Below are 17,642 nucleotides of genomic sequence, written 5' to 3'. Positions count from 1 at the left end.
TGTCTCATACTGTAATAGCTATCAAGATGTATTCAGCTGATAAATCTCACTTTGTCCCATCTTCAGGCTAGTATATTCCCATGTCCCATACGCAAATTACCTAGCCCTAAATAACTGTATACGGTCATATGAAAGACCGAAGAGCAATACGGGAACAGGAAAGAGAAACTTCAGACGCTCAATCTTCCCCAGTTCATCACACCGTTTGGACCGCTTTCCATGACCTGTGTTCCACCCAAAGTAAATCCTCAATTATTTTGTTGTTGCAGATTTGCGTAATGATTACTGTATTCCCTAGCACCCACGTGCTCCACCTGTGTTATGATGGTTTATGATGCGGTGAAGGAGTGGTGGAAGCTACAGCAAGCAGCTTATTTATGAGTATTACATTGAGCGATAGATAGAAGTGTTGGATCCGATTTAAAGTGACACTTCCTCCTTTTACTTGAGGAGCTGGGAAGGGTAAGTAGCATTGACTCTCAGTGGAAAGATGCTGTCAAACCCTTTGTCAGACTTTTTTTTTTTAATATGAGGTCGCTCCAACAGTGGAGGCAAGATCAATTGTATTCATGTCATTTCTGCTGACGCAGGCTGTCTTGTAGCAGGTCACTCCACTCACTCCAGCTGTCACCACACACTAACTCAGCCATGTGGTTGCTCCTCTGATCTCATACCCATTTCTCCCCTGTTGCTTCTGATTTGTCGAACACAACTTTCCCTGTCGCTGACAAAGACTTTTCCTCATGACACTGACGATAAAAGGAATTTTAAAAGCAAGACAGAATCAGGTCCAATTAATACATTCTTTCAATAACTTTTTAGTGATTTCAGTAGGAGGCTCTTCCTGCTGTGTAGTTTCCCTTAAAACATAGTGGAATTGAGTGAATTTCAACTGCACCTTTTACGTCACTTAGGAGGATTACTGCTATAGCATTTGATGTACTTATACATCTATGTGAAATCTTATGTTCCCTTCCATCCACACGGAGCATTTCAAAGGTACAGTATGACCACATGGACAATCTGAATCCTCTGATTACACGAGTATCAAGGGAGCATAACAAATCAATGGAGACGTTTGCCGTCTCTGATGATTGGGATATGCTGATTGGGATATTGGAACGGGTGAGCTCCCCCTGCATTAGTCTATCCCCTTGTCAATACAGATTTCTTCTGATGAGGAAAAGCGATCAGCCATATGAAAAATGCAGGAAACTAGCTAAAGAGATGGCTTTAGCTCTAGGTTCAAAGTGCAGTATACAAGCCCTGGTAAATGCGTCAAACACCCAGAAGAATAACAGCACATCTGTTTTGCATTACATGTCTTCTAGGCCTGTCTAGAGCAAATTCATTTTTAAAGAGAACACATTACGGTGAGCTTGATCGGTATGCAACGCGGCATCCCAGAATGCAATCTGCTGATCTCTGTGCTATTTCTGTGTTTCACTGTGTGTAAAGATTACTATCTTCCTGAAGGGACACAGTCTTTTGTTTGCTGACTGCAGGTCAGTGGCAGTATTGAGTGGAAAATGTTTGCATGTAGAGTAAATCGAATAATTCTGGTAATTCTTGAGGTCAATGCCTGGAGAAGTTCCCACTTCCATGTTAGATCGGATCGAAAAACATTTTTGTGAAAAATCAATGAATTTTCATTTGCTAACAGGATTCCATAACTGCAAATCACTGGAACTTGCAGTGTGAGTGTGTGTGAGAGAGAGAGTGAGAGAGAGAGAGAGAGAGAGAGAGAGAGAGAGAGAGAGAGAGAGAGAGAGAGAGAGAGAGAGAGAGAGAGAAATAGGGAGAAATAGGGAGAAAGAGAGAAGCAGGTGAAATATAGCCACAGACCAGACCTTTTTCTACTTAACACGATAGAATCCAGATCAGGTCATTTATTAATTCTCACACTTTCCTAAACTTTATTTTCCTGTAGCCTAAGTTAATGCACGTGGATTGAATGGATTCTTGCCAAAGAGTCTGTCTGTGATATGGTAAAGGGGAACCCATGTCATTTATACTGAAAGACCTTCATTGGATACACACAGTTTGTTCTGGATACAGATGCTAATTGCATTTTAATGTGTCATTAAAAATAAACCCATAAATCAACTAGTAGCAGTGTAATTGGGGTTTAGAGATTTAATGGACCCTTAGGAGACATAATCCCACTTTCAGAGGAGTGGTGAGCACAGAGGAGTGCTGGATTTCAGGGCAAACACAGATAAATAGGCCGTTTTTCAGTGCGACCACAAATATGTCCAATGGTGCTATTCAGTTCTGAGGCCTTTGTGTAGCCAGGACATGACTGAAATACGATGGAGGGGATCCAGAATATAAGACTGATTCCTAGGTTCAAAATTGCACACAGGCAAATGAAGACGTGCCAGCGCACAAGGTACCGACAAGTCAAATGTAAACGATATAGCTACACACGCAAGTACACAAACACAAAGCCAGACAGCAACTGTAGGAAAGTAAAATGTTGGATATGAATAATAATTGTAAAAAAAAAAAGCATAGCCAGAAATCTTCCTATCAGATGTAGTAGCTCTGATCTGTTGTTTTAACCGAATTGGAGGGATATAAGTTGGATCATTGTTGGGGCTGAGCCGACACCGTTGAGGAATGAACAATTGTGCTAAGATATTCCATGCATTTTACACTGCCGTCAAAGTGATGTGAAGGGGAATGAAAAGCCTTGCCGTGCAAACAGTCTACGACTCACAGGCGAGGAATGCAGAAGGCTGTTGGACTCTGCAGGAGACGCTATCATTATGTGAGTGCATATTACTATTCACCCTGTGAATCCGGGATTAAATCAATTCCAAACGGATTACATTTTGGCAAAATAAACTTTCCCCCTAAAACCTCACATTGCTTTGAGGCCTCCTCAAGTTAAACCCCTTGCACAATTGTTGAGTGATTTGTTACAAAGTGATTTTCTAGCGGGGTGAAATGAAATGTAAAACTTAATCTGACAAGTCACTTCATATTCACAGAGGCCCCTGTAATATGGGATTTTCTTGATCAGTATGATGAAGAATTTGGAGTTGATCCAAATGTGTCCGTTAGCTTTAAGAACAACCGTAGCCTTGTGATTGTATTGACGGTATTACAGATGTTACACCATTGCTTTCCAGCTGAGATGACTCTGTACAATGGAGTGGCTCTTTTCTGAAAATGATTTTAACCATAGAAATAATAAGCAATCAGGTGAGAGGTCAGTGAACAAAACACTTGTCCATTACGTCAGCAAACCCTCCAGTAATCAATAATGAATAGGAATTCTTCAGAACGGGAGAGCAAGGCAGAAAACACTGTAAATCCAGCAAAGACTTCTATTGTTTTTTTAGAAGCAGAATTATGCTGTATAGTGTTTTTGGATGCGTGTGGGTTGAATTGGGGGTAGAGAGAGAAGTGTCTGGCTGTAATTTTCTCTCTTACCCTCTCGCTGTTATGTAAAATTTCAAGAGCAAGCCCGAAACAAGAGGACAAAACAGTGAAGAAGAGAGACGGATTACGTTTTAAAATTCTAGTCATTTTTTATTGTTGTCCCACAGCAATATGTCATTGTCAGATGCTTTATCTGTCAGCTGCACTTTTGCCCGTATAGACAGCTCTAGACCTCTGGGAGTTGTCACGGTGGCTTCTCTCTCTCCCCTCTCCTTCTGGCCGTGGCAGGTGTAGTCATCACAACTCTATTACCTCCACCATGGCAATAAAAGCACATTAACCTGCTAGCCGGAGATCCCTGCTCATCACCCTAGTGAGGCCCAGTGAGGCTCAGTGGACCGTGGAGCCAGGGGAGAGGGGCTGGGGCTCTGTCCAGAGGGGCCTGGGCCAGACCTACTGCTTTCATCCATCCCACCACTGATTCAGAGACACGGAGCACGGCGAGGCAGGGAGAAAAGAGGTCACATGAACGAAAGCATCAAACACACCGCTGGATTCCGATCACATTCCACTCTGGCCTTCACAGGCCCTAGCCGTGTCTCAGAATACCTCAAATCCCCCTCCCGCTCCTCCATAGTCACCATCTCTCAACAAAAGACAGGGATAATAGGTGACGGCCCTGGCCCTTTCTGCGGACGGTCATCGTGGCAGGCCATCTCCATTCACACCCTGATAAAGGCCTGCTGGTCGGGCTAGCCTGGTAGGGGCTGCCTCGCCACAGGGGTGGATATGCCTCCCTCTCTCCACCTCACTAATCCCAGACTAGCCTACCAGATATGACCAATGAGAGCATGCCTGGCAGGCCTCTACAAATCTGCCTGGCTAGGTCTGAGATAATTAGCCTGTAGATTTCTCTTATCCCCACTGAGAACAAGCCCTTTGTGAGGTGGATATTTACTGGGGCCTCAATGGGCTCCTGAAGGTGTAGGGGACAGTGGGGGGGCCAGGGTCCCAGCCCCTCAAGGAAATGGAGAAATGTTGCCCCTTTGTTTTCCCTGTGGAGCTTTTCACTCCGCCTGGAGATTTGGGGATGATTAAAACACTCTGCAACATTGTTAAAGGAAACCAGATGAATTCGATTGTTTTGTTTATCTCTGTCTGTTTACAATAATGTTTTTTTTCCCTCCCTCTCCCTTTCCCTTCACATTAATTGCCTCTGTCAGGAGTCCAAGATATACAGCTTTTTTTTGGACATTAACACATTTTTTAACCCGGGTAAACTAAGAAGCTCCACAACAACTTTATCGTCTCATCTCCCAGCCTTAGGAATCAAGGAACCGTACACATGCATCTGCAGTAAAATGCATATGTTCCTCACTCCGTTCTCTCACGGAGACAGCTTTTCATAAGAATTTGCTGTAATGCAACAAAAAAATAAGCAAGTATTAAGCCTACATATGAAATAGTATAAGAACGGACTTTTATGCAATGCAACGACGCAGAGCGAACCAGAATCTATGCTGGTGTGTGGCTTCCTAACAAAGCTTCATAGCAACCATAGATCCCACACCAAGATCCTTCACTTCATTCCCCAACCATTCAAGAATCACATTAGGGTTGTAAAAGCGCTGCTTTATTGCTTTTAACTTTTCAATTAGGCCAAATCATTTGTGTCCACCTCTTTTAGATTAGATTTCAAATGAGAAACATGTTGTGTCATTAATTATCGTAATTCTTATTTGGTGGACAAAGCTCTTTAGCGCCAAACAACTATAAAAAAAAAAGAGACAGAAGAAAATGCAAATGAAATGGCGCCCCTGTCCCTGTCCCCCTGCATGGCTAATGTGATGAGCAGAGCGAAGCTAGCTCGGGGCTAGGGTGTAGTGGACAGACAGACAGGCTGAGTGATTAGCTCAGTGACGATGAGAGGGGGGTTGTGACACTACTAGCACTGAAGGCCCATCAGGCCCCTGCAGGACCATGCTGTCGGGCTGGCACTGCATCTGTCATCCTGCCTGACACCTTCACACAGGGTGGTGTGTGTGTGCCTGTGTGTGTGTGTGTGTGTGTGTGTGTGTGTGTGTGTGTGTGTGTGTGTGTGTGTGTGTGTGTGTGTGTGTGTGTGTGTGTGTGTGTGTGTGCGTGTGTGTGTGTGTGTGTGTGTGCCTGTGTGCCTGTGTGTGTGTGTGTGTGTGTGCCTGTGTGTGTGTGTGTGTGTGTGTGCCTGTGTGTGTGTGTGTGTGTGTGCCTGCGCGCTCGTCTGTGTGTTAGCAGCACACTGCTAACTCTTCCTCTGCTGCGGTGCGGCTTAGCAAAGTGGGTCAGGCAGGCCTCTGCTGCTACTGCTGCTGCTGCTTGCTGTCTCCGTCGCCCCTGGATCCACACACACTGAGAGAGAGAGAAAAGTGTTGCTACGGCATGGCCGTTTACATTGCAGGCTCTGTGTATATATACCACACGTGTACTTTGTATCATACATAATCTATATGCAGTGTATGTTGAATTCCTCGGGGGTTCCTCCTTTGGTGTTTAACTTGCGATAATGACTCTGCCGGCTGAATATGAATCCGATTATTCTGTCCTCCTGGGAATGCTTGCATGGGTCTCTTGCGTTGAAGGCTCTTACGGCAGAAACTACCTCTCTGCAGCAAATAAAATGGTAAGAACCCAAGCTGAGGAGGAGATGGCTAATGTTCTGCTTTCACTGTGTAGAAGTGTCTGACTAGAGTGACAGGTGTGTTCAGCAAACACAGACATCAACATGGGGGGTGGTCATAGAGTATGAGGTTTGGTCTGTTCTTACCATATGCCGACTGTACATTAGCGCTGTTAGCAACACTGATGGCAAACTAGGCACGCAAGAACGCTAATTCAACCATAATGTGACATTTAGAAAATCGTTCTTCGTAAACCCACCAGGCTACTCTGAGCTACTCATGTGAACTTAATGTCAGTACACTGCTCTGTTGTGCTTGAGAGTACAGCTGTGTTCTCGTTGATACGCGCTCTGCGTGTGCCCATCTGCGTTTACAGGTGATGTCATGCATTTATCAAATGAAAACAAATCAGCCCGCCGATTTGCAGTACGCCCGCTCAGACAAAGACCCCTGAAACGAGTCGAGACGTCAGACATCGACAAAGTGATTGAAACATTAAGCCCACACCTTGGTTTTAGTGAAAACAAAATGACAATGCCGGCAGCCCTACGGCTATGGCTTTTATCTATGAGTAAATGCTTTCACCTTAGATTTGGTCCCTTGAACCTTGACCTCTGTATCCCTGCAGCATAGGCGGCCAGAAAGGCAGTGAAGAGTTCCATGGCCACCCAACACCGCAGAGTTAGTTAAGATGGTAAAACTCACAAGGAGACATGTAATAGATGGCGAGCACTTTTTGTAATCTAATCCTTCTTTCATCTGTGCATGAAGAGTACAGTTGTTACCTTAAATGCTCCTGTAAGATCTTTAAAAGGATGCAAGTGAACTTGAATTGCATCTTAAAGGCCTTTCCCCTATTTTGGAATTGGTGCAGAAATTCCAACAGAATAAAAACTCCTCTAGGGGGTTTGAGCTTTTTTATTTTATATTCATGCAATTAAAGCACACCGTTCTAATTATCAGTGTATTTCACTCCAAGCCTTTTGAATTGATACTTATTTTCTTTTTTATATCTCTCCTCTCTTGAAGCTGTGTCGTTAAAAATGAGTTGCGAAAAAGCAGCAGTTTGAGAAAAGGCAAACATTTCTGTTGATACAATTCTACTTTGCACATTTCTTGAGAAACCAAATCGCTATTTGAAATGTCTATAATGAAACTATTATCCTTATTTTTCCAGTTATGTCACCAATGTAATGCAAGCATCGCCAAACATGGTGTTTTTATTGGGGGGGGGGGGGGGGGGGCTTTCTTTTATTTGCTTATATAGTGTAAGTTGGACTCCAAGTCAACTCCCTGGTCTCAAAATTACTCCACTGTGGCACGAAAATGACACCTGCTTACTTAGAGTGATACGTTAATTGCAGTGTGTTCAATCGAGGAAGCTCAGGAGATGCTCGTAGGCAGCGTGTCTGCCCCACAGACTGTGTTTTTCTCATGACCTGTGGATAAAGCGAGCCGAGAGCCATTTGTTGAGTCTGACCACAAAGACCTTCAGCAAACAACAGGGGGAAAAAGGCAAAGTGCTCGAGCCAAACTGCCGGTGTTGGAATACTTAGGACATTTGAATCTGAATGACAATTTAATGACCCCCCTTTCCTCTCGTCAAGTGGTCTGAGCAATTTAATCCATGTTTTGTTGTTTTTGTAATTTGACTTTCACTCAAGCTCCCCAAGATCCTGGTAATTACGGACAATAATTGCGTTTGTGGTGATGCGATACAACAACTGGGCCTATGTAGAGCTGGGAGAAGTGCGTTTGTTGTGCTAGTTCAGAGGGATGACAGTGATCCAGAGCTGCAAAGACAACAAGTGCGGCTCCTATTTAAATGTTTGGTGAAATGAAATGAAAGGTGACACAGCGATAGGAAAGGGGAGTGGACCCCCCCCCTGTCTCAACCCGGGTGCTTGTAATTAACTTTGGTGTGACGGAATCACAATTAACACACAACTGTGTTTATGACAGATCGGCTCTGTTCTAAAGCTGTCTCCATCAGCGCCCAATGGGGAGAGCCGGGAGGGGTTTATCTGTCGGATGCTGATCAGGTGCTCTTCCTCCAACTGGTTAAAAAACATCCCCCAGTGGCAGACTGCACACCGCCCGCCAGGGTTGTTTGTGCGTCCTGAACTGAAATGTCTCTTCGATAGTGGCAGCTCGCCCACAGGCAAGGACAGCATACAGGGGAATAGTTACCTGGGTTTTAAATGGTAGCTGTGAAGCTAGGCTAGATAGGCTCACTATTTTTCAGTCCATCATTCTTCTAATTGTCTGTACTACCGTACCTGACCTGTCATTGTCTATGGCCCAAAAATACAGTGAGTTTTGTGAATTTTCCTGCTTTTTATAGCACTTGTAGTTCTTGGACGGTTACCTCGCTTGATGGCTGGGAGTGACAGTGAAGAACAAGATGGTGGAGATAGAAGGGGAGTGACAGTGAAGAACAAGATGGTGGAGATAGAAGGGGAGTGATAGTGAAAAACAAGATGGTGGAGATAGAAGGGGAGTGACAGTGAAGAACAAGATGGTGGAGATAGAAGAGGAATGACAGTGAAGAACAAGATGGTGGAGATAGAAAGGGAGTGATAGTGAAAAACAAGATGGTGGAGATAGAAGGGGAGTGACAGTGAAGAACAAGATGGTGGAGATAGAAGGGGAGTGATAGTGAAGAACAAAATGGTGGCGATAGAAGGGAGTGACAGTGAAGAAAACAATTATGGCGAAAGCAGGTCTGGAGGGAGCAGAAGGTCCTGGCTGGCTGACCTCCACACTGGTGTTGATGTCCTCCAGAGTGGTCCAGCTGTGCAAATGAGCCCTGGAACTAGTGTGTTAAGAGCCGGGCCAAATTACACAATTAAAAAGACAGGCATCTACACCTGTTTGTTCTTTACTGTTGATTCTCAGGCCTATTTCACTGCCAGTTGCTTGGTTGCCATATGACCATGTGGCACGGTCCCACCAGGTCCTCCCATGGACTCCAACACTGGAAGCAGGCCAGCTGGATGGAGACACACTGTGATGGGCTTGAGAGGCCAACCTTTAGCCTGTTCTGTGGACCTCTGGATGCTGTGGGGACTATCAGCAAAACAAGCGTTTAGATTAAACATTGCATCTAACAACACGCTAAACAGTTATCACTCTGCCTAAGTATCCGGTGGACACGGCTCTCCACAGATGCTGCAAACAACCACATTCTAACGATGTGATACTTTTGGGTCAAACCTGAGGGGCAAGAAGTCTTTGGGCCTGTCATATTTGGTTCACGCCCCGTGGGAGCTGATATTTTTGCCTTGTGCATCCTTGGAGAAAGGTATTAATCCTAATTAGGATTTCCTTATGTCTCCATTGACTGCTCAGGGTGGACCACGAGCTTAAGGGATGTCTTCCCTGGCCAATGATGTGAAGGTTGGGTGCCCCAGTTAAGTCTAGGGAGCACCCTCACTAGAGAGGAAATATGGAGGACTGTAGGAGAGAAAGAGACCATAGTATCCTGTACATGTGATTAGAAATACTTGGTTTGGTTTAAAAGTTAAACTCAACGTCCATCAGGGGACGCCATGGATAGTTTTTCACCGGAAAGGCATAGCCTTGTTACTGAAAATATTTAGTCACTTTGTGGCACCAGCTTATTTGTTTTATGTGTGTATATCAGAAAATAATTTGGGTTCCAAACCATAGTTTTTGAATGGTTTGGGGCTTTTATTTGCCTATGTGACGGTATCTGCCAACATAATGGAGTTGAGTAAATGAGGGATACAAAGTACACTACATGAGCAAAAGTATGTGGACACCTGCTCGTCGAACATCTCATTCCAAAATCATGGGCATTAATATGGAGTTGGTCTCCCATTTTCTGCTATAACAGCCTCCACTCTTCTGGGAAGGCATTCCACTAGATGTTGGAACATTGCTGCGTGGACTTGCTTCCATTCAGCCACAAGAGCATTAGTGAGGTCGGACACTGATGTTGGGCAATTAGGCCTGCCTTGCAGTCGGCGTTCCAATTCATCCCAAAGGTCTTCGATGGGATTGAGGTCAGAACTCTGTGAAGGCCAGTTAAGTTCTTCCACACCGATCTCGACAAACCATATCTGTATGGACCTCGCTTTGTGCATGGGGCATTGTCATGCTGAAACAAGAAAATTCCTTCCCCTTACTGTTGCCACAAAGTTGGAAGCACAGAATCATCCAGAATGTCATTGTATGCTGTAGCATTAAGATTTCCCTTCACTAGAACTAAGGGGCCTGGCCCAAACCATGAAAAAGCCCCAGACCATTATTCCTCCTCCTCCACCAAACTTTACAGTTGACACAATGCATCTGGGCAGGTAGCATTCTCCTGGCATCCGTCAAACCAAAATGTATCTGTCGGACTGCCATGGTGAAGCGTGATTCATCACTACAGAGTCCAATCGCGGCGAGCTTTGCACTACTCCAGCTTGGCATTGAGCATTATGATCTTAGGCTTGTGTGCAGCTGCTTGGCCATGGAAAACATTTATTGTCTTGACATTGCTTCCAGAAGCAGTATGGAACTCGGTAGTGAGTGTTGCAACCGAGGACATACAATTTTCAGCTCTCTCCGGTCCCATGACCTTGTGTAGCCTATCACTTTGCGGCTGAGCCATTGTTGCTCCTAAACGTTTCCACTTCACGAGAAGAACTGACTTGTTGGAAAGATGACATCCTATGACGGTGCCACGTTGAAAGTCACTGAGCTCTTCAGTAAGGCCATTCTACTGCCAATGTGTGTCTATCGAGATTGTATGGCTATGTGCTCGATTTTATACACCTGTCAGCAACGGGTGTGGCTGAATTAGCTAAATCCAATCATTTGAAGGGGTGTCCACCTACTTTTGTATATATAGTGTATATTGAAAGCAGGTGCTTCCATGCAGCTGTGGTTTGTGAGTTAAGTAAGCAATTAACATCTCATCATGCTAGAGGTCATGTATGAAAAATTATGTGCAGGACATTATTTTGGCTACCACATAGGATGACAATGCCCCCATCCACAGGGAATGAGTGGTCACTGAATGGTCATGGCCGTCTCATTCACTGGATCTTAAATACCAGAGAATCAGCATTGATACCTCCTTTCCCCTTTAACATAAAATGAAAGCCAAAAGCCAGCATTCTGAGCTGACAAAAATCACCACAAGAGGTTTTTGAAACCTTTGATTTTTGTCTGAATACTGTGTGGCAATTAGCTGCACTGATTTAGTGTTGTACACTGAAAGTGAGACTAGTAACCATTTTTTTTACTCGTAGGGAACATGTACGCGGAGCAATGGCCAGCAAGACCGCAATCAACTTTTAGTAAATACAAAAAATACAAAGTAGGTATTTTCAGGTTATTTGTCCTCTAAAGTAAAAAAGAAAAAAAATACCATTGAAAAAACTATACAAACAATACATTCTTGGCTTAACTCAAAGACAAAAAGATCGTTTGCATCTGTAGTTTTCCCTTTTTTCAGCACTTTGTTTTTTCCCCCCACATCCAGAGAGAAGAAAATGGAAAATGGATAATTTTGCAAATGAAAGGTGACACTGGTTTATAATGAGTTAGTACTGATGAGTAATAAGTATCTGCCACTGTGTCCAATTTCCCAAACAAGGTTATATTGGTAACATTGTCAGGAATGTGATGGCTGGGTTTCATTTCAAGCCAATGCATGACTGATATGCATGGCTTACTTTTGTAATTGTCTTGGTGCGTTGGACCTAAAGACAGACATGGCAATCTTTGCAGTCTAGTAATGTAGGAGCTAAAATGGCTGTAAAAGTGAATTATCACTTCAATGTTGGCTATGGGCATTCTCCTGTTTCTGGAGATGCACAGCACTGTCGCCACATAGACAGCATCAGCTATACCAAACTAGGGTGATATACCAAATTGATACACCATCTCTAGAGCATATATCTGTTGTGAAACAGCAACCTGAACACGTTATCAATGGTCTTCTCTCTGATCGATATAAAGCCCTAAAGTTATTTTCCACAGTCTTAAAAACCTATCTGACCGAACTATAGAGGTGCTCTGGTATCATATTTAAGCATTTAAGAGTGTATCTGTAGGTCACTGCCACCAGAAATACATTGGAAGTCTTTGAACCGCAGAACGATAACCACAATTGTTTGAGGTCTTATCGTTTCATATTTCGAGAGTCTATATTTTGGGAAACATGTTAAAGGTATTATACTTGAAGCATTCAACTGTGAAGCTTTCTAATGTTCTTTTCTTATACAGTAGAACTTGTTATATAGAAAATGAAGCATTAGGCACATTTTGGGTTTAATCTGGTTCAAAGTTCCTCTGTGAATAAATCAAGTAAAATATTTCAGCATCAGTAATCCTGTTATTTCTGCATCTTTTTTTTCTGGACAGTGAATTTTTGAACTTCTAATAGCTGCTTATTGATTTCATGGATTAACATTATACAGTACTTAATAGGATTCACTGCAATACTTCCAGTTTTAGCTCATTTAAATGTCAGGGATGGGTTGGGGGATGTGACCAGTATACTTTAATTGAGTAATCGTGTTTGAAAAGCTTTGATGCTAAAACTAATGCGTTGGATATTTAAGTCTAATTCATTTCTCAAGGGTCCAAAGAAAAACAGTGTCACCGCCAGCTTGGCAACCCATTACTTTTGGGGACATTTCTATGCATTTGGAATGTTGTCATCATAGACATTCTAGACAGTACAGTGTGGTTGGACTTTTCAATTCATCCAAGGACAACTGTCTAGTCATAACGTAAGTCAAATCTACACTAGTAGCATATGAGAGATTGACAGAGTCCGTATCTTAACTGCTACCCTCGGTCGTACACTGACAATTAGGTGGCACCACTTTAATTGCACTGTCAGGCGGCATTTATTTAAATGATGCAGGATCAACCCCCGCATATGGTGAATGGCAGACTCTAATGTTTTTTTGTTGTTGTTGAAGTTTGACACACAGTCTTTGACAGACACCTCCAGGAGAATATGCCTGGGCTATCCATTACTCTGTGTGGATGAGACTGGCGTGATGTTTGGTGGAGCTGAGGAGCTAACGGGCTTTTATCCCTGTGACCAATCAAATTGAAAAACCTTCATGTTTGTTATACCTATTGTTCATACTGGGAACAAATAGCTGTTTAGAGAGAGAAAGAAGACTACCGTAGTTTGTTGATTGAAATGTTCTGGAGGATTGCTGGCAGTATGCGAAATAGAAATGGATTCTGGCAGGAATGTACATGAAATCAGTCTGTTTTTCTCTTTTATAGGATTAATTAGTCATTTATGGGATAGTTCACCCAAATTACAAAATGACACATTGGTTTCCTTACCCTATACGCAGTCTATGGACAAGGTATGACAGCAATCCGTGCTTTGTTTGAGTTTCCCTGGCACTGTTTCCGCATGCTAATGTTTTAGCATTTGTAGCACAAATCCCATTCAAGTCATGAGACCGATATGAGCCTTTTTCACGCATCATGTCCAAATCATCCAAAACATCTAATATTTATTGTGAAGCTCAACAAAGTTACTTATAGATGTTTTGAAACGTTAGCATGGGGAAATAAAGTGCCTGGGAAACGCATGGCTTATTATAAGGAAACCAATATGTGGTATTGCCATTTTGGTGAACTTGGGAAATGAGAAACAATGATGCCCTACTTGTTTTTGACAAACAATTGTTCCTTGGATAGCCTTTCACAACTCACAGAATGAACAATGTACTTCACCTTTGTGTACACAAAATGATTTTGGGGAGATGGCTGCTTAGTTGCTTTCTTTACCTAGAATTTTCACCAGCCAAATCCACTCCCCAGTAGCATGCAGCACAGATACAAGGTATTGTTTGTGTTTTTAAATTAATAAGTGAATCAGAGGGTTATTATATATTAATTATTCATTTCACAATGTGACACAAAAAAACACCAGCAGATTAAACTGCTGAAATGAATCAGAAATTACAAAGGCAGAGCACAATGGGTTGAATTATCAATGGGGCTATTTTCCAGGACCTGCCATAAGCCATAATAATGCTCTTTGCGCCAGATCTAGGCCCTGTGGACCGGTCCGTTAATGACCTACTGTATCAGTCAGAACATTTCTACTGGGATTGCTAAGGGATATTAGCCTGTCTCCACAAGGATGCATGTGTCAGTCCTGAATAGAGCGGAAATAATGACATTTCATTTCACCAAAATTGGGGGGAACATTTGTTGCATTAATAATGTCCTATTTTGAAAGTCGCCAAATGCACAGTGACATCAAAATCCAAATTGTTAACACAATTGGCAAACACATTTTGAGACTGAGCCTGGTTTCATCTTTGCAGGATAATCCACACAGACCCTTTGTTCGAGGTCCAATGCAGAAGTTTTTATCTCGATATCAGATCATTTCTGGGTAACAATTGAGTACCTTCTTGTGATTGTTTGGTCAAAAAATGGTCAAAAATAAACAAAACTACCTTCTTAGCAAAAAGCAATTTCTCAAGCAAGAATTTAGCGAGGTGTGTCTGGGAGGTGTCTGAGTGAGGGGCGTAATTGGAGGAGCCTAATGGGGGGGGGTGTATGTAACCTGAAAACTAGCTGTTATTGGCAGAGAGGAGTGAAAACTCTTTGTTATTGGTCTATTAATATGTACCGCCTGGTAATGTCGCCAGGTGGTCCAAAACAAGCTGACATTTCAGACAGTCTTTTATAATTTTCCAATTTCACAGTATTATTCGAAGCTAATAGTGTGGAAATATATATAAAACACTGACAAATCACGTTTTTGACTACACTGGGCCTTTAAATCTGCTCTTGACTTGAAAATGTAGTGTGCAGCAGGGGTGTCAAACATACGGTCCAATCTGGCCCGTGGGTGGTTTGAGTTTTTTTTTTTTTTTAAAGAAGAATAGAAAAAGTCTGTGTAAAAAAACAAATCGAACCAAATCGAAACTGTGTAGAAATGATAATGGAACTACATTTATACCATTTCTTGACTGTGTCCAGCTCTCTAATAATCACCTAAATTAAAGCTAGACAGTCAGCGAGGATCAAAAATTCCCAAAACAATGGATAGAGGACCATCTGATGGAAATTTGGACTTCAAGGAAATATAACCAATTTTTTGTGCATTCCTCCAGACCTCGTTGAAGATCAAATGCGCCCCCCTGGGGAAAAATTTAATTGGCACTCCTTTGGTCTACAGTATCTCATATTCACGTAAATACAGGCTCTGTATGGACATGTAAATGAATGGTAGTTATGAGGATGTTAATTCCCTGTATGGAAAACCCGAGGAAGGGAAACCCAGGGTATCACTGGTAATCTCAGTCAAACCTCACAGCTCTCATTCAATCTTGCCCAGGTGCTGGTGTGACCAGAGTTTCAGAGCCTGACATGATGGACTGTTTTCCAGTGATCTGGGAAGAGCTCTATCACTGGCCTGAATCAGTCACATTTTTGCCAATTCTCCATTCTGGCTGGTCAGTAATTTAGTGCATCAAAAGTAAAAGCAATATATGGTACATTTTTTTTGTAAAAAAAATAATGCAAGGGACGTGTTTGCCTAATAATGTAGGCTTACTCGGGCTCCGTCAATTCAAAATTCAATGTGCTTTTTGGGAATCTCAAATTGCCCATAGTATGGATGTGACTGGCTTGATGAGAATGTTGATGCAACCAATGGGCAAGGGAAGATATTTGCATGCTATTCTGCTGCTTTAACACTGATCAAACCCGCTTAGCACGACAGACAGAGAAACTGCTATGAAGCTCAGTAATATTGCAACGTTTCCCTGTGGACGTCTGTTCATTTCTTGCGCAGCCATTCAGAGATTGATATTGTATGTACACTTTGAAATTGATTAAAATACTGCTGCATCAGAATGTGTTCTCATATCGAGTTACAGATCGTCAAAGGGATCGTCGAGACATTTCTGCACAAAGTGGAAGCAAACGATCAATTCAGATTCACAAGGGACAAAGTCGCATTCTTGATGTGATAATTGCAGACGGAAAACGCCACAAGTTAACACAAGGGATCAGATGAGATATGCAGGAACGTCTAATGGCGAGCGTCTTATATCCCATTATCATTTGCCGTGGTTTGTTATTGGGATTACAAAGTAAACGTCCCATAGCCCAATGCAATAAAGCACTATGGACATCCAGGGAGTTAGATAAGTGTGTCATCCTAATGCCCATTGCTATTGTGGTAATAAAATAAAAAGGTAAAAAAAAACAGTGTTACACACACAACAGTGAAATGTGTTGTTGAACAGGGTCAGCCGTAGCGGTACGGCATGCCTGGAGCAAATTAGGGTTAAGTGCCTTCCTCAAAGATACATTGACAGATTTGTTTCACTTTTTCGGTTACTGGCCAAACACTCCAACCGCTAGGCTACCACTGGACCAGCAACCATCTTATAACATCTGAGCCTTCTGAGTTTCACAGTCCTAATAGTCATGAATTACATGTTGCTGGCCACTAGACTGATTGAGTTTGGAACTTCTCTTATTTCTGCTAAAATGCTTTTTGGAACAATGTCAAAAATGTTCTCTGGGATCCAGGTTTGGACAGATGAGCAAAGGGGAACGTTTTACGAGACCTCAATTTACATCCCCAGCTATCAAATGCATCTTTAATTTATGGCTGACTGAATGAAACATGACAGACAGAATTCATATTTCAGAGGTTGTGGCTCACTTTCACACCTCAAGAGGACATGTCTGTCCAAAAATGAGTGGGGGAGTGGAATAATGAAAACTACGACAATGAAGTTGGAGCTCATTCGAAATGTACAGAGTTTGATTTGGTGTCGATCCTTTTCCAGAGAAGCCATTAAAGACAACGTTTCAAAGTGTGTCAGTTTGATTCTCACAAATGAAGTCCCCGGGAGTACACAAATCCAAACCTTCCTAGCACTGATTAACAAATGACCCTATTGATCAGTGGCCTGCAGCTCCTCATCGCCTCATTACACAATACAACATCCATTGTCCTAACACAGTTCATGCAAGGACAATTCTTAAAACAGAAGTGAGGCCTGTGACCACTGAGCGAATTGAAATGCTTTGTCAAATGTTTTACACCTTTTACAAAATGTTATTATATCTGTACATATATGTTGTAACAAGTTACAGAGAAGGCAAAAGGGACTTCAACTTTAAAATATGGACATTTGTTTCCATTTTCTCTGGGAATGCCAGAGAATGCTATTTCTTTGCAATTTAAACAAGACTGACATGGCCAATTGGAATTTCCTGACCATTTTCTGACATGGGACTTATGTCTGTCACGGGTCTCTCTCCTTCTCTGCCCCCCTCTCTCTCTCTATCTCGCTCTCTCTTTCTGTCTCTCATGACAACGACTTCCTGGTACTGAGAAGGGAAGGTGAAGAAAGGTCCGCGAGAGGTCATATTAGAACTCAGCATCCAATTACTCACATGCAGTTAAATGCCTCGGAGCTCAGGAAATTGAAATGTTTGAAGCAATCTCATACGCTGCTGTTTGTTTCTCCAGATGTAAGCCCATTTTGATTACAGATCCGAGGAGAAAGAAAGGGAACATCAGTATGACATCAGTCATAACATCAAAATATTATTTTTTCT

The sequence above is a fragment of the Oncorhynchus clarkii genome, chromosome 4 (assembly GCF_045791955.1).
Source record: "Oncorhynchus clarkii lewisi isolate Uvic-CL-2024 chromosome 4, UVic_Ocla_1.0, whole genome shotgun sequence".
Lineage (NCBI taxonomy): Eukaryota > Metazoa > Chordata > Actinopteri > Salmoniformes > Salmonidae > Oncorhynchus > Oncorhynchus clarkii.
This window is presented reverse-complemented; position numbering follows the sequence as displayed.